Raw genomic sequence first — 21959 nt, 5'->3', positions numbered from 1 at the left:
TGTAGAGTTTATCAAAAATGTGAGTTTGAATGCAGGAAAAAATAAGTGAAATGTGGTGGGAAAGAACAAGTGATGAGCAGGCAATGGGGCCACTTACTGTTTTCTCTGTTTTTTTAGTTGGCTGAGATTTTGCCTATTTTATCCATTAGCTACAGCGTGCATTTACACCACTCAAAGACAGGGCTGGTGCAATACCCTGACCCATATCTGGCTGTAGTGGGAGTGAGAATGATTGAGGGAAAGGGGGACTGATTTTGTAGAGGACAAACAATTGTTGCTGCTATCACCAAAGCAAGAGATCAACTCACTGGGCTTACCATGAGAAGGAGGCCTGTCTAGGTTTTGTATGAACAGGTAATTGGCTCTGTTGGGCAAGGCAGCTTTGGATTTTCCCCCATCTGAAGTCAGTTATCGTAGTCTTTGACTTCACTGCAGTGCTCAAGGAACGGACCGCCCCACTCTGATTCTCTGTTTTCCACTGGCTTGAGGTTACTAGTTATTGGGTGAGGTCAGCTGTTCTTAGGCAGGAGCAAGACACCTGGCTGAAGTTGGTTAATTTCATTTCAAACCTCTCTGCAGAAAAAGACAGCATTTCCTTGTCTGGGTCAAGCCTTCTGGGGAGGGATTTGCCCTGGCAATTCTGCAGAGATAGGTGTGAGGCCCCACAGGTCTCTAAGCAACCCACGTATCCCAGCCACTCTCTGGCAGTTTGCTGGGCTGAGTGGCTCATGGAACCCTATCCCCACCAGAGGCACCACCCACAGGAGTCTTGATTGGGAGAGTGCTTGGACCCAACAGTTGGTCTGGCTGTACTACTTAAGCCAGAAAGAGGCAACTGGGTGAGGCCCTGACTGGCTGCTACATTGGACCCTGCCTTCTTGCCTGAGTCCTGCTTTGCTGCTGTGTTCCTGATCCCTGTCCTACGACATTGACTCTGGCTCTGACCCTTGGCTGGAGTCTCTGATTCTGATTCCGACTCTGACCTTCAGCCCTGGCATTCAGCCTCTGACTCTGATTTTGACCTTTGGCTCCGAATCTCAAGAAAGAGATCTTGGAGTCACTGTGGATAGTTCTCTGAAAACATCCATTCAATGTTCATCGACAGTCAAAAAAGCAAACAGAATGTTGGGAATCATTAAGAAAGGGATAGATAATAAGACAAAATATCATATTGTCTCTATATAAACCCATATCTTGAATACTGTGTGCAGATGTGGTCGCCTCATCTCAAAAAAGATATATTGGAATTGGAAAAGGGCAACAAAATGATTAGGGGTATGGAACAGCTGCCATATGAGGAGTGATTAATAAGACTGGGACTTTTCAGCTTGGAAAAGAGACAGCTAAGGAGGATATGATAGAGGTCTATAAAATCATGACTGGTGTGGAGAAAGTAAATAAGGAAGTGTTATTTACTCCTTCTCATAACACAAGAAGTAGGGGTCACCAAATGAAATTAATAAAGAGCAGATTTAAAACAAACAAAAGGAAGTATTTCTTCACTCAATGCCCAGTCAACCTGTGGAACTTCTTGCCAGAGGATGTTGTGAAGGCCAAGTCTATAACAGGGATCAAAGCAGAACCAGATAAGTTCATGGAGGATAGGTCCATCAGTGGCTATTAGCCAGAATGGACAGGGATGGGGTCCCTAGCCTCTGTTTGCCAGAAGCTGGGAATGGGTGACAGGGGATGGATCACTTGATGCTTACCTGTTCTGTTCATTCCCCTTGGGGCACTGGCATTGGCAACTGTTTGAAGACAGGATACTGGGCTAGATGGACCTTTGGTCTGACCCAGTATGGCCTTTTTATGTTCTTATCTGGCTTGACCCTTAGCTTTGGCATCTAGCCTCTGGCTCTGTTTTCTGGTACATGACTCCTTCTCTGACCACTAGGAATGACTGCCATGTCCCAGTCCCTAAAACTAGCTGCCTCATGATCCTGGCAAGGGTGCTGAGCAAAGAGATGATTGTTTGGGGTTTTTTTCTGGATGGAACAAGTGCCAGTCCAAAATGCTGTGGTGGTTGGATGAAGGAAGGTGGTAGAGAGCCTTTCCCTCCAACCCCCCAGCTGAGACCCATTGGTTACAGGAGTTGGCCTTCCTTTGAAGGGCTGCCAAGATAGTGTGAGGACATAATATTTCATCCCTCATCTTCTATCAACTCAGGTTCCTTTTCTCTAGGGCTGGATGGAACGTGCCATTGGAAGTCCTGGCTCACTGAAGCCGTCTGTCCTTGGCTGGATGTTTTAGTGTCAAGGAGCAGAAAGTACTATCCAGATCAAACTGGCACTTTGTAGAGAGTAACTTTGCACATACCAATAGACTGCCACTTAACCGTCTGACTGTGTCCTTGATTGGGGTGAAGGGAGGTGGGAGTGACTTGAACCTTTTTTCTGGGCTTTGGGGAGTATGATAGCATCAGGAAGCATAAAGTGGATTTCAGCGGTGCTTGGTGTTTAGCTGGGCCAGTGGGAGAAGGTGGATGGTAATGCGGAAAAGTAAAAGTTAAGCTGCATGTGTGCTGAAGAAGACTTGGCTAAATAATGCTTTCTGGGCAGTCTTTCATGGTGTGGCTACTCTGACCTGTCAAGATTCCCGCAGGCAGTGGTGCCTAACCATACTACACAGGCGGGCCATATAAACCTAAGCACAACCTTGTGTGGGCCAAACAGATTCTACATATTTTAGTTAATCATAGAAATCAGGGTTGGAAGGGACCTCAGGTCATCTAGTCTAACCCCCTGCTTAAAGCAGGGCTAATCCCCAGACAGATTTTTGCTCCAGATCCCTGAATGGCCCCCTCAAGGATTGAACTCACAACCCTGGGTTTAGGAGGCCAATGCTCAAACCACTGAGCTATTCCTCCACTTTTACTGATTTATGTTTTAAGTTCAGCTTGTTTCGTATGTATTTAGATAGGTTGTTTCTTTGTATAGTACTGTTTATTTGCAGACTTGTGTAAACTAAAATGATGTAAACATGATGACAAAATGCTAATGAATCGGCTGTTAGTATATTGTGTTGAAGCAGGCCACAGGCCTTATGAAATGCTCTGCTGGGCTGAAGGTTGGACATCCCTGCCCTAAGCCAAATGTAGCCTCTTGTATTCTCATTTTCATTCTGAGTCAGCCAAGACCCCCTTCCCCCCCCAATTGCTGCCCAGAGGTACTCTCTTAGCCTCTGCTTAGTCAGCTGCCTTATTCTTATTTTTTTGGTGCAGAGTCCTCCATTTCTTTATTTTCCAGCCTCTTCCACAGAATAGACTGTTCCCACAGAAGAAAGTTTCCTTTTCCATGGTAAGTGCCACCAACAAATATCTGGGCTTGTCTACATGCAGGATTGTGCCGATTTAACTAAAGGTGTGATTTAAAATGGACTCAGTTAAAACTGGTGTGTGGACACACTTCAACCAATGTAAACCTGGTTTACTTTGATTTACCTTAAGCTGATTAGGAACAGGTGTAAACTAAATCAAAATAAGCTACCTTTAAACTGATCTGAGTGTGTCTAACCAGGGTTTTGCACTGGTTTAAGTAAATGTTTAAAAACTGGTTTAAGTTAAACTTGTGCAATTTCAGTGTGTAGAAAAAGCCTCGGTCTCTTTTGTGAACAGTTTCTACCTGGCTGGCTGCTGCAGCATCACCGCTGAGAGCATATGAGGCCACCCTGACTCCTGCTGGCACCCACTTCAAGTGCCAGAGAGCTGTCAGATTTTAAAACTTTGGGCACCTTAATTTGACTTAGATGTTAATTATCCATTGCATGTGGTAATGTGACAAGCTGGCGATGTGCCAGATATAGCCAAGCTTTAAATACATTACTGATGAATTTAGGTGCCCCAATTTTTGAGTGAACAACCAAAGACACTTTGAAGGGGCCTTTATTTTTCAGAGGATAGGTGGTCAGCACTTTCTGAAAATTGCCTTGAAGATGTCTCAAATCGGACACTTGAAAATTGAGATTCACAGAATCAGCTGTTGCTTTTGAAAACCTTTAGCCAATCAGGCACCGATGTTCAGCAATCACCCTATCAGCAGAGTACATATAAGCAAACTGCCAAGTGTCTCACACTTCGCATGGCTGTCATGCAATTGGCAGGCCTGTCAGACCTGCCTGCATCTCAGTTGTCCACCCTCACACATCTGGCTGAGACAGCAGGCATTTGTCTGCAGTTCCCCCTTCTTGCTGCTAGAGTCTGCTGTGGAGACAGCTGAGCAAGCACTCGGGCATGTCCTCCCTTGCTGCTCCCTCAGCTAAATCAGGGCCAGGAAGGAGCAGCCAAGAAGTGGCAGTGGCTGGAAGGAACGTAGGGTTGCAAACCCTCCAGGATTGGCCTGGAGTCTCCTGGAATCAGCATTCATCTCCCAGTGACTATTGAAAGCAATTGAGGAGATTTTAAGGGGATATTTTAAGAAAATGACATTACGTCACGCTGGGGGGAGGTGGGGAAAGGAAAGAATCTCCCGGAATAGCTTCAGTCAGAGTTGGCAACCCTAAGGGGAAGGTGGTAGCGGGCTGTACATGGTGACAGCAGTGCAAGGGGAGGAACCCACTACCAGCCCCATGCTTCCTTCTTGCCTCAGCCAACTGTACCAGGCTGTCCCCGGGAGCCTCAGCATCCTCTGCCTCCCAGTAGATCCCTGAAATCCAGCACCTCCTGCCCCTAGGAATCCTCAGAAGTGCCAGCACTGTAGGAACCCTGTACTTCCAGGAGCCTCAGCAGTTATTCCCAGCTTCCTTTCACGCTCCCCAACCCAGCAAGATTCCCAGATAACCTCAAACACCTGCCTGCCCCAGCCACAGTCAGCAAGGATTGTGCAACTCCATGTCCTACACCTGCTACTGCTGAGGACGAGGACTGTTACTATGTGCTTCAGTGTATGGTTATATGAAAATTATTTTCAGATATGCCATTTGCATAAAATGTCATAAGAAGGAGCACAGAACTTGGCAGCTCTGCATCAGGTTACATGCATTGGGGGCCTCCTGCATGCCCAGCTGCTTAGCATTCCTTAGCAATTGTTGCTGCACCATCCAGTGCTTCCTTAGCTTTGCTACAACAAATATGTGGGAACAGTGTAGGCAAAAATCAATCAGATTCTCTGACTCATTTCACCACTAGCTTTTTGAACACCCGATCAATTGCCTGCTGCTCACTCCTCCCCCACACTCCCTGCCTCCTCAGGTCACTCACTGTTCCTACAGGCTCTCTCTCTTCATTTCTTCCCTCCCGCCTTATTTTTCCAACAGGCACTCTCTCCCTCTTTCTCTTGGCCAGTGGGGGTGTGTGTCTGCCTGGGCTGTCAAGCAGCAGCTCTTCTACTTTAACTGCTGCTCTTTTGAGGCTGTGACATCAATGCACAAAAAAAAAAAAAGTAGCAATCCTGATTCATAGATTCTAGGACTGGAAGGGACCTCGAGAGGTCATCGAGTCCAGTCCCCTGCCCACATGGCAGGACCAAATACTGTCTAGACCATCCCTGATAGACATTTTACATTGATGTAAAAGCTTAATGGAGACAAAGCACAGGTTGGTTTTACCCACCCAGTTGAGGTCATCCAGAGGTTGGGGGATATGGGATTGACTTTGACTAGCTACAGCAAGGTAAAATCTACATGTGCCTTGTCTCCACTAGGATATTTAGTGAATTAGCGATCTCAGTGTAAAAACATAGCTCTTGTTTTTAAAGGATGACATAGCCCTTGTTTTTAAAGGAAGCAGTCTGTAGTGGAAACCCATTCCAGAAAGAGGGAAAGGAGTTGTTAATTGCCTTGAAGGCTCTGGGATGCAGCACTGAAGACCCAAGGCTGTTAGGTGCCAGGAACAGAGCAGGAACTCAAGGAGAGGTACAGTTATATTTTACTCTTGCTTTCCATATGTCTGCTGACCAGTGGTGTCCAGTGCCACGCGGAATAGATTCATGCATGGTCACGTGCAAAAATGGAAAACAAGGGAAGAGCCCTCACCCTCTTTCCTTGTCCAGCTCCCAAAATGGGCATTGTTCCACAGCTAACCTTGGTACAGCAAGGCAAAGTAAGCAGAGTTAAAAAATGTTAGCAAACTCTCAAAAGGTAAGTGGTCCCCATGCAACATTGTCTTAGGAGGCTTTCATCTGGCACATTGCTAAAGCACTGTGGGGTGAGGCGACAGAGAGGACAATCGGAAAAATGTGGTGAACAGAAATGCTACAGAGAGGAGTGTACTGCAGGCATTTATTTTAAAATTGCATTAATTCTAGCTCTGATCTTCCAATCATTGGGAGTAAGACTAACTAATTTCTCATACCCCTTTTTCTAGAGCACTGAAGAGGATTGTAGGGGACCCCTGCCAGTTATATGGAACAACCCCTCTCTAAATTGCAAATAGTCTCTAGACATACCATTTGCTTAAATCCAGGGCAAACTTCCCAGGGTACCTACTACAATAGTGCAGAGCTGAACATGAGTGTCAGGAAAAATGTTCTGCGGAGTTGTGGCTGGCAGTTGATTTGCATGGGTGTTCTTGGCAACTTTAGTGCAGGGAGTGAGAAAGAAATTGTGTGAGGGTTGGTTGCTCCTATGTTTCTCCATCATCTTCCAAGAACCGCTTCCCAGTGATGCCAACTTGCATGAGTTAAGAACAACATCAAATATTGTGAGATTTGTGGCAAAGCCTCCGCCCCTAAATTCATGTGATTATGTGAAAATCTCAGCTTTCATTAGAAAAAAAAATAGCTCCTGGCCCTCATTGTTTTGGAGAAAAGCTTGAAAATGTGAACCATTAAGATTAAAAAACAGAAGGAAAATAAAAAGTCCCAGAATGTCTTCTTCCTTAAAATCTCTTTGGATTAAAAATAATCTCATGATATTTGGACGGCCTGACTCATTTAGTTTAAATGCTTGGGGTTGCCAATACTGCTTCCTGTACACTCTTTCCAGGGAACCCGCAAGGCAGAAAGCATGCATGGTAGTGCAGAACAGCAAAACTATACTCTATGATAAGCGTGATGGGGCAGAGAGGCCTAGTATATAGCTCATCTGGGAGACAAATAAGTGTGTCCATGGTGAGGGGAACTTTTTTTTGGGGGGGGGGGACAAATTCCAGCCCAATGAAACTTATCTCCAAATCCATCCCTAGCTTTGCAGTATTTTAGTTGCAAATTATTATTATTTGTTATAGTAGCACTGAGTCCCCTGTCAGAATCTGGGCCTTGCTGCCCTCTATACAAATCCATATTAGGATGCTCACTGCCCCATAGAATGTACTATATAAATTAATAACCATCTTAATAATAAGCGCTGCCCAGCAGCTTTGTTAAGGCTCCTGCTTCTGTTGCAGAAAGGCAAAAAGGAATGTGTCACTAACAGACTCTTAGAGGACAGGTGAATGGATACCACACAGAAGCACTATGGAAAATCCTTGTACTGTGCACACTGAAAAACCCCTAGGCAGTCAGCCTTTGCCTGCTCATCAAACTGGCTTTTCAAATGAGAGATGTGCCTGTTTTATTTACTTATTAAATCTACAGCTATAAATGTGTATACATCTGGGCTGATAAAATCAGACTTAGGCTACCACTTAGGAGGATTTGAAAATTCTCGTCAAGTGTCTAAAATCAGGCACCCCACATTAGAGGCCACCTTTGAAAGTTTAGCCCTATATAATTTTCTCAGGGTCCTGCCAAAGATGTAGGATAAAGCCTAACAAAGCCTTCAAATCTCCTGGCCTGTCCTTTAATCAGAAGATTCTCCTACAAAGAGTTATGTACCATAACTCAAGAAAATTCTTTTTTGATATAGTAATACCTAAGGTCAAACAGAAGTTAGCCTTTGTCTTTGGGATTGAGTTACATGTAATAAGGGATGACCTGTCACAATTCAGTAATGACTCTAACATTAAAAACAAGCTTATCCATTATACAAGCTACATGTTAACATGGGGGGAGGGGAGACAGGAGAGGCGGGATTCTTTCCACATAACTAAACTTTATAGAATTTGTAGCAAAATCTTCCTACAGGTTCTGTCAAGCAGTTATAGTTTAAACTTCCATTCTATTTATTGTTCTTCTGATGTACAGTTTAATTCTGTAATGTGGCTTAATTCTAAAAACTGACTATGTAAATTGTCTCATATTACCCTTTGTATATTCAAAGTCTGATCTTCTCTCTTCAATGACAAAAAAAGATTTTACTGTCTTTACTGCTGTTAGCTGTGATGCTTCTACAGAACTAAGAGTGGGTATATCTACACAGCAACTAAACACCTATGTCTGATTCATGCCTGCTGACTGCAGGTTGTGGGGCTTGGGCTGCGGGGCTGTTTCATTGCTGTGTAGACTTCTGGGCACGGACTGGAGCCTGGGCTCTAGGACCCTGCAAAGTGGGAGGGTCCCAGAGCCTCTGCTACAGCCCGAGCCTGGAAGTCTACACAGCAATGAAACAGCCCCGCAGTGCGAGCCCAAGTCAGCTGGCAGAGGCCAACTGTGGGTGTCTAGTTGCTGTGTAGACATACCTGCTATGTCTTAATTGAAGGATTAACTTGAGTTATATCTACACTTGAATTAACTCCTCTCAAATTAGCCTAGTTTGAGTGAGAACAGCCATGCTGCAAAATAAGACTCAACTGGCACAGAGTGGTTGTATTAGTAGTACAGAGTGGTTGTGTTAGCTGAGGAATTATGTTCACTCAAGCTATAGAGGATTCCTTCTGATGAGCCCGCCAACTTAAGTTAAAAGCACCAGCATGCTCGAATTAGGGGATTTTGTGTGTGGATGAGATTCGCGTTAGCTCTGCAGTGAAGACAAGCCAGTGAGTAAAGGGTGCATATTCCTTCTTGTGCATCATCAAAAGAACTGCTTACTTAGTTCCAATCCGTGAAAGCTGTGAACACATGGTTGGCAAGAGGAATTGCACAGGTACAGTTGAACTAATTTAGCATGTGGAAACTTAATTACTTGTAAGGAGCATGAAGGAAAATACAGTTTCTCTGTCAGAGACCACATTGAGTTTGAAAGACTGGCAGACAAATAGTCTTGAAAACCGAGTACAATTCATAGGGAAATTATTGAGACACAATAAACATGGAACTCCTTGATATTTTTACAATTACTTTTCAGAGCAGAACGGCACTTTAAAATAGATGCACATTGTGTTTAATCTGATCTGACACTTCTCTCTGTGTGTGATGGGGTGTACAAACCCCACTCTGGGAGGAGGAAGGTTAAAGAGTTGTTCTGGGCCCAGCAGCCCTGCCCCACTGCACCTGCAAAGTCTGCATGGGTTGGGAGAGGAGCTTAAAAAGGGGAGCAGCTAGCTCAGTGGAAGACAGACAGTGGCGATAAGCTGATCTGCACTCTGAACTCCTGGGATGGAACTCCTGCTGCCTGAAACCTGCCAATAGTGACCTGACCAAGACTATGGAGAAGGGACCTGTGAGTCTCTGAAGGTCAGAGACTTTATCTTTGTGTTTAGTTCTTTATCTTGGGGACTGGTAGGAAGTGGTACAGGGAGGCAACTGCACAAGCACCCCAGAGTGTAAGACTTAGCTGCCCACCATTGGGCCCTGTAGTGGAGCCCAGTGGGGTTGGTGGCTTGATAGGAAAGCATTGATTGAGACTGGAGCCCAACTAGACAGAAGCAGGCGGGGCTGGTATAAAGTCAGGAAGTTTGCAGCAGAAAGGGCCTGCAGGGCTGTGGTCTTCAGTCACTCTTTGGACTCAGAGAGGGAAAGGAGGAAGTGTAAGGGGAGGATAAAAGCCCTTGGGACCTGGCCCTGAAAGAAGGGTTTCCCTAGAAGTTGGCGGAGTAGAAGCTTGGTAGGAAAAGGTTTGTGGAAATGGCAGAAGGTTTGGGATGGTGCAGACCTTGGCTGCTGATTTGAGGGTCCCTGAACTGGAACTAGGAGTAGTGGGTGGGCCCAGGTTCCCCTACCAGCCACTGAGGGAGTGGCATAGCCTTGGGTTGAAGAACTGCTGGCAATGATGCCTGGTCAGCCAGTCCAGTGAGGGAAAAGTATACTGACTGGAAGACCAAGCCATGAAGAGAGAGCACCCCAACTTCTGGAAAGCAAGAGGGGCTTGGGGTGAACGAGTGACAGAAGGGGGCACTAAATCAGATGAGAGCTGATCCCGAGACCCAGCCACAAGGGTATGCCCGCAGCGAGGAGTGTACTCCATTACACCTGAGGTAAGAAAAGTTCTCCCAGCTGACACCCTTGAAGATCTCAAGTGAAATCCTGGTCCCATTAAAGTCAATTGGAGTTTTGCCATTGATTTCATAGAATCATAGAATCACAGGGTTAGAAGAGACCACAACGGTCATCTAGTCTAACGCCCTGCCAAGACGCAGTATTTGTTGTGTCTAAACCATCCAAGACAGACAGCTGTCCAACCTCTTTTTGAAAACCTCCAGTGAAGGAGCTTCCACGACATCCTTAGGGAGTTTGTTCCATTGACCTATTGTTCTTATAGTTAGGAAGTTTTTCCTGAGATTTATCTAAATCTACTATGCAGTAGTTTGACCGCATTGCCTCTTATCTTGCCCTCTGTAGCAAGAAAGAGCAAACTTTCTGTCTTTTTATGGCACCATTTCAAGTATTTGAAGACCACTGTCATATCCCCCCTTCATCTCCTCCTTTCCAAACTAAACATACCCAGTTCCTTCAGCCTTAGCTCATACGGCTTGCATTCCATCCCTTTGATCATCTTTGTCACTTGCCTCTGGATCCTTTCCAGTTTCTCTACATCCTTTCTATACATTGGTGACCAAAATTGGACACAGTATTCCAGCTCAGGCCTAACCAGCGCCGAGTAAAGCAATACTATCACCTCTTGTGACCTGCATGCTATGCCTCTGTTAATGCAACCTAAAATTGCATTTGCTTTGTTTGCAACAGCATCGCATTATTGACTCACGTTAATGTTGTGATCCCCTACAACTTCCAGATCCTTCTGAGCAGTGCTCCTGCCAAGCCAATTCTTCCCCATTCTGTATTTGTGCATTTGTTTTTTCTTCCCTAAGCATAGCACCTTACATTCGTCTTTGTTGAATTTCATTTTGTTGTCTATAGCCCAGGTCTCCAACTTATCAAGATCCCTTTGAATTTTAGCTCTATCTTCCAAAGTATTGGCAACCCCCCTTTTGTTTTGTGTTATCTACACATTTGAACAGTATGCTCTCTACACCTACATCCAGGTCATTAATAAAGATATTAAATAACACTGGACCCAGAACAGGTCCCTGTAGAACCCCACTTGAGACTCCCTTTCAATCTGACATCATTCCATTAATAACTACTCTTTGCAGTTGTTTAACCAATTATGTATCCACTTAATGGTAGTTCCACCAAGGCCACATTTCTCCAGGTTGCTTATCAGAATGTCATGTGGGACTGCATCTAAAGCCTTGCTAAAGTCTGGGTATATTATGTCCACCACATTCGCCTATTCACCGAACCAGTTACCTTGTCAAAAAAAGGAAATCAAGCTGGTTTGGCATGATTTGTTCTTAGTAAATCCATGCTGGCTGCTCGTGATCACCCCTTCATCCTCCAAGTATTTGCAAATTGAATTATATACATTGCTCTAGTAGCTCCCCCGGTATCAAGTTCAGGCTGACTGGTATATAATTCCCTGGCTCCTCATTTCCCCCCATTTTAAAGATGGGCACTGTTTCACCCCAATATTCACCAATGTCATGTAATTAGGATGTTTTGTACAAAGTATGTCTTGTGAGGTATCATTCTAAAAGTCTTGATCTGCTAGATATTAATATCTCGTTGAATTGTATGTGCTATCGTGGTATGTGAAGTTATGAAGTTTGGCTATGTATGTGTTACTGAAACATGTTGTGAGGTTGAAAATCCCCTCAAGCAGCCTTTCAGATACAACAGTAAAAAGGCCAAACAATGTTAATGGCTTACTGAGGAAATGCACAAAAGCACACAAGGATTACCCCAGGAACTGTACAATAGAAACCTCTCAGATAACATTAGACAGTGGGAACTGTTTGACTCAGGTCACAGCAAAAGAGCTTTTCCAGCAAGTGGGAAGAAGATATAAAAGGGGGACAATGACATCATGGGGGTACCTCTCTCTCCCTGCAACAGCACACCTGGAAACACCTGAGGGGCAAAGACTAAACTGGCTAGAAGGATTTTTAGCCTGTGTATGAAAACTTGGGAAAGTTAAGGCAACTTGTGCCTTAAGAATCTGCCAGCCTGTTTATCACTCTGGATCAGAATTTGTTAATTTATACCCTATCTATCTAGTGTGTTAAGCTCAGTTTGCGGTTTTTGTTTATTTACTAAGGTAATCTGCTTTGATCTGTTTGTTGTCACTTATAATCACTTAACATCTATCTATGGTAGTTAGTAAATTTGTTTTTGTTTTCTCTAAAACCAGTTTGCGGAATTCATAACTGGGGGGCAAAAAGCTGTGCATCTCTCTCTCTCGACATTGAGGGAAAGGATGAATTTCATGAGTTTACGCTGTGCAAAACTGTATAATTTTGGCTTTACACTCGGGGCGGGGGGCACTTGAGTAACTGGGCAGTTCCTTAGCTGAGCCTTCCCATGCAGAGCTGATCTCAGTGTCTGTGTGTTTCTGCAGCTGGGGGTATCTCTACCTGTAAGTGTGCTGGAAAACTGCAGCCTGAAGCCTGGGGAAGGGCTTGACAGGCTGCATAGCAGTACAGTTTTAAGGGAATCCAGGCTGGTGGGTCAGGTGGGCGCAGTGGTACCCCAGTATATCAGGTGGTATTCCTGGAGGCTGGGGCGGGGAAACCTGTCACGGGCACTACATTAGCCCTTCTCCAGTCTTCTGGGACATCTCCTGTCATCCATGAGTTTGCAAGCATTACTGCCAGTGGCTCTGAGATTTCTTCAGCTAATTCTTTCAGCATCCTAGGGTGAATAGCATCAGACACCATTGACTTGAATTCATTCTAATTAGTTGGAAGTTCTCTGACGTGTTCTTTACTTTTCCTGATCTGCATCCCATCCCCTTTATTGTCTATGATAACTTTGCTGGTTGTCCAATCACATGTTTGTCACGCTGCCTGAAGTGGGTCACAGCTGAGAGTGCCAATCTCAGCTCAGATTGTCAGAAAATAGGGCAGATACCCCCAAATTACCGGTACATTCTATAATTAGATTTCACCAAGCCAGTAACAAAAGTGCACTTCTGGATATTATGCTTGCCTCACCATGGAGTCACAGCCAGTCCCTTTAGCACTCCAAGGAGACTCACCGGACTTTATGATGAAAGGTTATTAAAGCCCAAAATCATCACACATTAGGTTACTTCCAGGTCAAAATATATTCCAGATCTCACCAAAGAGAACGCTGACAGCCAATTCCTTTAGTAAACTAACTAAAGACTTATTAGCTAAGAAAAGAAAATGAGAGTTATTGAGAGGTTAAAGCAGATAAAATACATTACAGGTGAATCAGAGTTTGTAGTCAATGCAGAGATGTAATGTCTGCTAGTTTTCCATCAGCTCTTCAGGATTTCCCCAAATGGCTTTTGGGGACCTCTGTCTTGCATCTGGAACCACCCTGTCAGTGTTCAGATGGATCAGAGATGAAGGATTGTTCCCAGGACACACTTTTATAGCGGTCTTCCCCAAAAAGCAGCCAGGCAAATACTTGCACTCACAGCAGGGGCTCTTCCTTTGATGAAGAATGCATTTTGGGTCTTTGACCTCAGGGCACCATATCAAGGACAACTTGCTTTGAAATTATCATTCTACTTCCTATGCATACACAAATAATTTGGTTACAGTGATATAATTATGCAAGTGCCTGCCATTACATTCTAATAGGGATAGATACGTGAAAACAATACAGATACCATCCATTAGTTTTCAGGAAGTCTACACATCAAACAAATGGCTAATACAAACCTCTGGATCTAGGGTTAATTAAGCATAAGGTACACATATATATACATATATACAACAAGTCAACAAGTTACAAATACGTGAAGACATTAGTACTGACATTTCTTTGACCTATCTTAACAGACAAGTGAATTGGCTTGATCCATTACAATGCCCCTTGGCATTTTTTTTATTCCTGTTAGTGCAATGGGTCTATTAGCCCACTTAACTTCTCCTTGATACCCACACACAAATGAATTGGCACCCCTAACACTTCTTTGAGGTTATGACCTGAGCTACGTACTCAGCGCAACAATATTATTTTTTGTGGGAAGACTGAAGAGAAGTAGGCTTTAAGCAGCTTTGCCTTCCTATCATCTTCCATTATCAGCTCACCTTCTTCAGTGAGCAGCAGACCCATACCTTCCCTCCTCTTTCTTTTTGTCTGACATATTTGTAGAACCCCATTTTGTTCCTTCTGACATTCCTTGCCAGTTGTAACTCATTCTTTGCCTTGGCTTTTCTGATTTTGTCCCTACACACTTGTTCCAGTCCTATGTATGATTCCTTGGTGACAGGCCCCTCCTTCCATGTCCTGTATATATCCCTTTTGGGTTTTAGATAGCCAAGAAGCTCCTTATGCAGCCACATTGGCCTCCAGTGGCTCTTCTTATCTTTTTTCTGCATTAGAATAATTTGATATTGAACCTCTAGTATTGCATCTTTTAAGAACTGCTAGCCCCCTTCGACTCCTTTTCTTCCTAATTGGTCTCTTTCAATTCATTAGGACCAGGATTTCATCCCTAATGGGACTAACTCACAGATCAATTATTGAAATGGAATTATGAGGCCTCTAATTCTGTTTTTAGTCTCCTTCACTTGTGCTGCCATTTCTATGGTATTATTTTCTTAGATTTGCCACACATTGACTCTGCTTAATACTAAAAGTGAAGACAAGCCCCACCCTCTACAGGCTTTTGAAAAGGGTTTGTTCATAAGAACTGCTATACTGGGTCAGAGCAATGGTCTATCATGTCTCTGACAATGGCCAGTACCAGAGCTTCAGGGGAATTTAAAGAACGAGGCAGTTGGAGTGATACATACATGTCTTCTCCTTCTGGCAGTCAGAAGATTAGGGTTGCGCTGAATACAAGGTTGCATCCCTGACCATCTTCTCTAATAGCCATTGATGGACTGATCCAGTTATATCTTGAGCCCAGTTATACTCTTGGTCATCACAACATCCCATGGCAATGAATTCCATAGGTTAATTGTACAGTGTGTGAAAAAGTATTTCCACTTGTTTGTATTAAACCTGCTGCCTATTAATATCATCAGGTGACCCCTGTTTGTTTTCTATTGTGGGAAAGGGTAAATAACACTTCTCCATTTACTTTTTCTACACCATTCATGATTTTATAGGCCTCTATCATATCCCCCCATTTAGCTAGCTCTTTTCTAAGCTGAACAGATGTAATCTTTTTAGTCTCTCCTCACATGGAAACCATTCCATACCCTTGATCATCTGTGTTGTCCTTCTCTGAACTCTTTCTGGTTCTGCTATACCCTTTATGAGATGGGACAACCAGAACTGGACACAGTATTTGTGTGGGCTCACCATGGATTTACTATCTATTCCTTTCCTAATAGTTCCTAATGTTCTGTTAACCTTTTTTGACTTCCACTGCACATTGAACTGAAATTTTCAGAGAACTATCCATGGTGACTCCAAGATCTTTCTTGAGTGGCAACAGCTAATTTAGAACCCAACATTATATATGTGTATTTGGAATTATTTTTTCCAATGTGCATTAATTTTGCACTAATTAATGTTGAATTTCATCTCTCATTTTGTTGCCCAGTCACCCAGTTTTGTGAGGTCCCTTTGTAACTCTTCACAGTCAACTTTGGACTTAACTATCTTGAATATTTTTTATCATCTACAAACTTTGCCACTTCACTGTTCATTCGCTTTTCCAGATCATAAATGAACATGTTGAGGGGCACAGGTCCCAGTACAGATCTTTGGGGGGGGGGGGGGGGCCTGCCTGCTATTTACCTCTCTCCATTGTGAAAACTGGCCATTTATTCCTACCCTTTGTTTCCTATCTTTCAACCAGTTATTGATCCAAGGGAGGACCTTCTCTGTTATGCTATGACTACTTAGTTTCCTTAAGAGCCTTTGATAAGTGACTTTTGTCAAAGGCTTTCTGAAAGTCCAAGTACACTATATCAACTGGATCACCTTTATCCACATGCTTGTTGATGCCCTCAAAGAATTCTGATAGACTTGTGAGGCAAGACTTCCTTTTACAAAAAGCTGTTGGCTCTTCCCCAACAAATCATGTTTATATATGTCTGATAATTCTGTTCTCTACTATAGTTTCTAACAACATACAGTCTTTTCTTCATCACGTGATTTTACCCATCTTCTTGCTCTCTATCGCGGGAGATTAAACTTTTGGCTCTGCATCTGGAACAGAGACTACTCTATGTATTGTCTTTATTTAATGAAGGCTTCCATCAATGGTATGTCACATAGGTTGGAGAGATTCTAGCTACAGTCTTCAGTGAGGCTGCTGACTTTTAGCAAGCTTCAACTTCCCATTCAGCCCCAGGATAGTACTCTACTGAAACCTGTGATAAATGGAGGCTACAAGTACCATGCTTGTCCTTTTCATTCCTCCTGAAGCAAAAGTAACCTTGCTGGCTGGCTAATGCTTATGGCAGAAGACTTCCATCTCTGCACTTGCTAGTGCCAAATCATAATTGGTAGTTCTGATGGATGTCTCCCATATCAAAGGGTGGCTAAATTAGGCTTTTCTACTCTGGGCAGGTTAACAAAAAGCAGCTTAATCTGTATTAACACTTTCCTTTTTTATCATACCTCATCCTAAATGGAGACTAGTTTCTAGTAAATATTATAGGGCTGTCAATTAATCGCAGTTAACTCATGTGATTAACTCAAAAAGATTAATTGAAATTAAAAAAAGTAATTGTGATTAATTGCACGTATAACAATATAATACCAATTGAAATTCATTAAATATTTGTGGATGTTTTTTCTACATTTTCAATATTGATTTCAGTTACAACACAGAATACAAAGTGCAGAGTGCTCACTTTATATTATTATTTTTGATTACAAATATATGCACTGTAAAAATGATAAACAAAATAAATAGTATTTTTCAATTCACCTCATACAAGTACTGAAGTGCAATCTCTTTATCGTGAAAGTGTAATTTACAAATGCAGATTTTTTTGGTTACATAACTGCTCTCAAAAACAAAACAGTGTAAAACTTTAGAGCAGGGATCGGCAACCTTTGGCACGTTACCCTGGCGGGCCTGGCTGGTTTGTTTACCAGCCGCGTCCGCAGGTTCGGCCGATCATGGTTCCCATTGGCCATGGTTCGCCGCTCTAGGCCAATGGGGGCAGCGATAAGTGGTGGCCAGCACATCCTTCGTCCTGCGCTGCTTCCCGCAGCCCCCGTTGGCCTGGAGCGGCAAACTGTGGCCAGTGGGAACTGCGATCGGCCAAACCTGCGAACGCGGCAGGTAAACAAACCGGCCCGGCCCGCCAGGGTGCTTACTCTGGCGGGCTGCGGGCCAAAAGTTGCCGATCCCTGCTTTAGAGCCTACAAGTCCACTCAGTCCTACTTATTCTGCCAATCGCTAAGACAAACAAGTTTATTTACATTTGAATGAGATATTGCTGCCCGCTTCTTATTTACAATGTCACCTGAAAGGGAGAACAGGCATTCACATGGCCCTTTTGTAGGCGGCGTTGCAAGGTATTTACATGCCAAATATGCTAAACATTCGTATGGCCCATGCTTCGGCCACCATTCCAGAGGACATGCTTCCATGCTGATGATGCTTGTTAAAAAAATAATGCGTCAATTAAATTTGTGACTGTACTCCTTGGGGGAGAATGGTATGTCTCCTGCTCTGTTTTATCTGCATTCTGCATATATTTCATGTTCTAGCAGTCTTGGATGATGACCCAGCACATGTTTGTTTTAAGAACACTTTCACAGCAGATTTGACAAAACGCAAAGAAGGTACCGATGTGAGATTTCTAAAAATAGCTACAGCACTCGACCCAAGGTTTAAAAATCTGAAGTGCCGTCCAAAATCTGAGAGGGACGAGATGTGGTGCATGCTTTTAGAAGTTTTAAAAGAGCAACACTCTGATGTGGAAACTACAGAACCCGAACCACCAGAAAAGAAAATGAACCTTCTGCTGGTGGCATCTGACTCAGATGATGAAAATGAACATGCGTCAGTCCGCACCGCTTTGGATCGTTATCAAGCAGATCATCGTTATCATCATCAGCATGGAAGCATGTCCTCTGGCATGATGGTTAAAGCATGAAGGGACATATGAATGTTTAGCATATTTGGCATGTAAATACCTTGCAACACTGGCTACGAAAGTGCCATGCGAATGCCTGTTCTCACTTTCGGGTGACATTGTAAACAAGAAGCAGGCAGCATTATCTCCTGCAAATTGTAACCAACCTTGTTTGTCTGAGTGATTGGCTGACCAAGAAGTAGGACTGAGTGGACTTGTAGGCTCTAAAGTTTTACATTGTTTTATTTTTGAATGCAGTTTTTTTTTGTACATAATTCTACATTTGAAAGTTCAACTTTCATGATAAAGAGATTGCACTACAGTAATTGTATGAGGTGAATTGAAAAATAATTTTTTTTGTTTTTTACAGTGCAAATACCGGTATTTGTAATAAAATAAAGTGAGCACTATACACTTTGTATTCTGTGTTGTAATTGAAATTAATATATTTGAAAATGTCATAAACATCCAAAAATATTTAAAATAAATGGTATTCTATTGTTGTTAAACAGCACGATTAATCACAATGTTTTTAATCGTGCGATTAATCGTGATTAATTTTTTTAATCGCTTGACAGCCCTAAAATATTACTGTGACGGGTTGGATCACAGAAACCCCCTTGGGAGCTGCCACCTAATGTGCAAAGACTACCCCTGCTCCTGTTTTCCCTGCCAGCTCTGGACTCCAGCACCCCGTCTTGCTGAGCCAGACACTCCAGTCTGCTCTAACAAAGACTCAGGGTCTGAACCACTTGTCCTAAAGCTGCAAGTTTACCCCAAAACAGCTCACAGGAGTGTGCTTGTCTTTAGCACTCAGATGCCCAACTCCCAATGGGGTCTAAACCCAGATAAATCCGTTTTACCCTGCATAAAGCTTATGCAGGGCAAACTCAAATTGTTCGCCCTCTATAACACTGATAGAGAGATATGCACAGTTGTTTGCTCCCCCAGGTATTAATACATACTCTGAGTACATTACTAAATAAAAAGTGATTTTATTAAATACAGACAGTAGGATCTAAGTGGTTCAAAGTAGTAACAAACAGAACAAAGTAAGTCACAAGCAAAATAAAATAAAATGCGCAAATCTATGCCTAATCAAACTAAATACAGATAAGTTCCTCACCAGTTCCAGAATGCTCCCTTTTACAGGCTACTCTCCCTTTAGCCTGGGTCCAGCAATCTCTCACAACCCCTGTAGTCTGTCTTTTGTTTCAGTTTCTTTCAAGTATCCTGGGGGGGTGGAGAGGCTCCTTCTTTAGCCAGCTGAAGACAAAATGGAGGGGTCTCCCCCAGGTATAAATAGGCTCTCTCTTGTGGGAGGAGACCCCCCTCCTCCCTCCTATGCAAAGTCCAGCTCCAAGATGGAGTTTTGGAGACACCTGGGCAAGTCACATGCCCCTGCATGACTCAGTCTTTACAGGCCGACGCCATTGTCCACATGGTAACTTGCATGTCTCCAGGAAGACTTCTTATGTGGATTGGAGCATTCCAAGATGCATTGTTCCCCAGGTGTTTCCTGATCAGGTACTTAACCTGGCGAATTCCTTCCTAAAGAAGCTGACCAAATGCCTCCCAAAGCTTACTTAGAAACCAAGCAAGCATACAGCCCATATTCTTAACCTCAAGTAGAAAATGATATATATATATGTACAAATAGGATGAATAGATATAGTAGACCATAACCTTTACGGAGATATGTTACCTGGCACAGGCAGCACAAAACATATTCCAGTTATGTCATACATACATTTATAAGCACCCCCTCCCCATAAAGCCTTATGGGGTACACCGTCACAATTACCTTCAGATTTTCATTCACTGACATATTGCTGCCTTGTCTGGGTTGCAGACAAAGATGAGTAATGTTAATTTTAGGGCTGTTGATTAATCACACGTAAATATCTTGCAATGCCAGCTATTACTGTGCCATGTAGAATGCCTGTTTTCACTTTCAGGGGACAGTGAAAACAAGAAGCTGGCTGCATTATCTCCTGCAACTGTAAACAAATTTGTTTGTCTGAGCAGTTGGCTGAACAGTAAGTAGGACTGAGTGGACTTCTAGGTTCTAAAGTGTTACATTTTTATTTTTGAAATGCAGGTTTTTTTGTACATAATTCTACATTTGTAAATTCAATTTTCATGATAAAGAGATAGTATTAGGTGAATTGAAAAATACTATTTCTTTTGTTTTTTACAGTGCAAATATTTATAATCAAAATTAAACATGAAGTGAGCACTGTACACTTTGTATTCTGTCTTGTAATTGAAATTACCGTATATACTCGTTCATAAGCCAAATATTTTTGGTAAAAAAGTGACGCATCAAAGAGCGGGGGTTGGCTTATAAACGGGTCTACACCAAAACTTGATGATTTTAAACTCTATGGAATTGTTGAATTGAATATCTAATACATTATCATTTTGTTTACCTGGAGCGTCTGCAGGCATGGAGTTCCTCAGCTCCCTGTAGCCGCAGTTCGCCGTTCCCAGCCAATGGGAGCTGTGGGAAGTGGCGCCACTTCCCACAGCTCCCATTGGCTGGAAACGGCAAACCGCGGACACTGGGAGCTGAGGGGCTCCGTGCCTGCAGACACTCCAAGTAAACAAAACGTCCTGACCTGCCAGCAGCTTACCCTGACGGGCCGGGAGCCAAAGTTTGCCAACCTCTGAAATATAGGGTCTGCTTATGAAAGGGTCATGCAGTTTTTGCTATTTTTACCTAACCATCTTGGAGGGCTGGCTTATAAACGAACGGGCTAATGAACGAGTATATACGGTAATATATTTGAAAATGTCGTAAACAACCAAAAATATTTAAAATAAATGGTATTCTGTTGTTGTTTAATTTTTTAATTGCTTGACAGGCCTGGTTAATTTGTATATGTGTTTCTTTACACTATATTTTTACCCTACGTTTTGCATTAGGTATACTACTTCATTTTAAATCTCAATTTTAGGCTAAATTTGACCACCATTTCCCTTTGCCAGTGGTAAAATCATTTTAATCTCTTTTTCTTTCTAAATGCACTTCCATCTATTTAGTCAGTGTGAAGTATGATTTCTTTTACAGAGGACTTCAAGAGATTTCAGCTGTCACCTAAAACAAATGTAAAAAACCCTGGCAGTATTTCAACATGCCAGTTTAGTAAATCACACACACACATTAAAGAATAATCACACAGTTTGATGTAATAGGCAATATTCATTCAGGACGATATCAAAACTGGAATACAACTTTGAGGATTTTGTACGACAGGAATGAGGGAGAGCACCTTAGCAAGCTAAGCATGTTTCATAGTTCTTTTCCATCTTAAACCTGGCATTGGCCAATGGAATAAGTCCCTCATTGTTATGAACCCTAAATGGAGAGTAGATGGTCTTTTAAAACAAATATTGGTATAAAAATGTGGCATTTTGCCAAATTTCCCTAAAGCACCAACAATTCTTTAAGCAGATTTTTTCTTTATCAGATATTCAAGCATGCCAGCTGTTGCAGCATATACAATGTGTTTAATGAGCAAAGGAGTTTATTAATAGATCTTTGGAGTGAGACTATTCTTTCTAATTAGTTATTAACCTTTAAATCCTGGATACTTCAGAGGATCAAATGTGATTCATGTCATACACGCCACTGAGTGATTTGATTTAGTTTAAAGCAGCTGAACATCTTATTGGTGATGGACATTAAAAACAGTGGTCTAAAGGTAGCCAGTAGGTTTTTCTATGAAATGAGGAATTT

At 42.8% G+C, this 21959-nt stretch overlaps 1 protein-coding gene across 1 annotated transcript in view; it reads left to right on the top strand.

The window, feature by feature from the left end:
* The window catches only part of MBNL2 (muscleblind like splicing regulator 2), a 139558-nt gene that overhangs the window by 49114 nt on the left and 68485 nt on the right, over positions 1-21959 (top strand). The window lies entirely within an intron of this gene.

Source organism: Emys orbicularis, chromosome 1 (genome assembly GCF_028017835.1).
Source record: "Emys orbicularis isolate rEmyOrb1 chromosome 1, rEmyOrb1.hap1, whole genome shotgun sequence".
Classification (NCBI taxonomy): domain Eukaryota; kingdom Metazoa; phylum Chordata; order Testudines; family Emydidae; genus Emys; species Emys orbicularis.
This window is presented reverse-complemented; position numbering and strand designations above follow the sequence as displayed.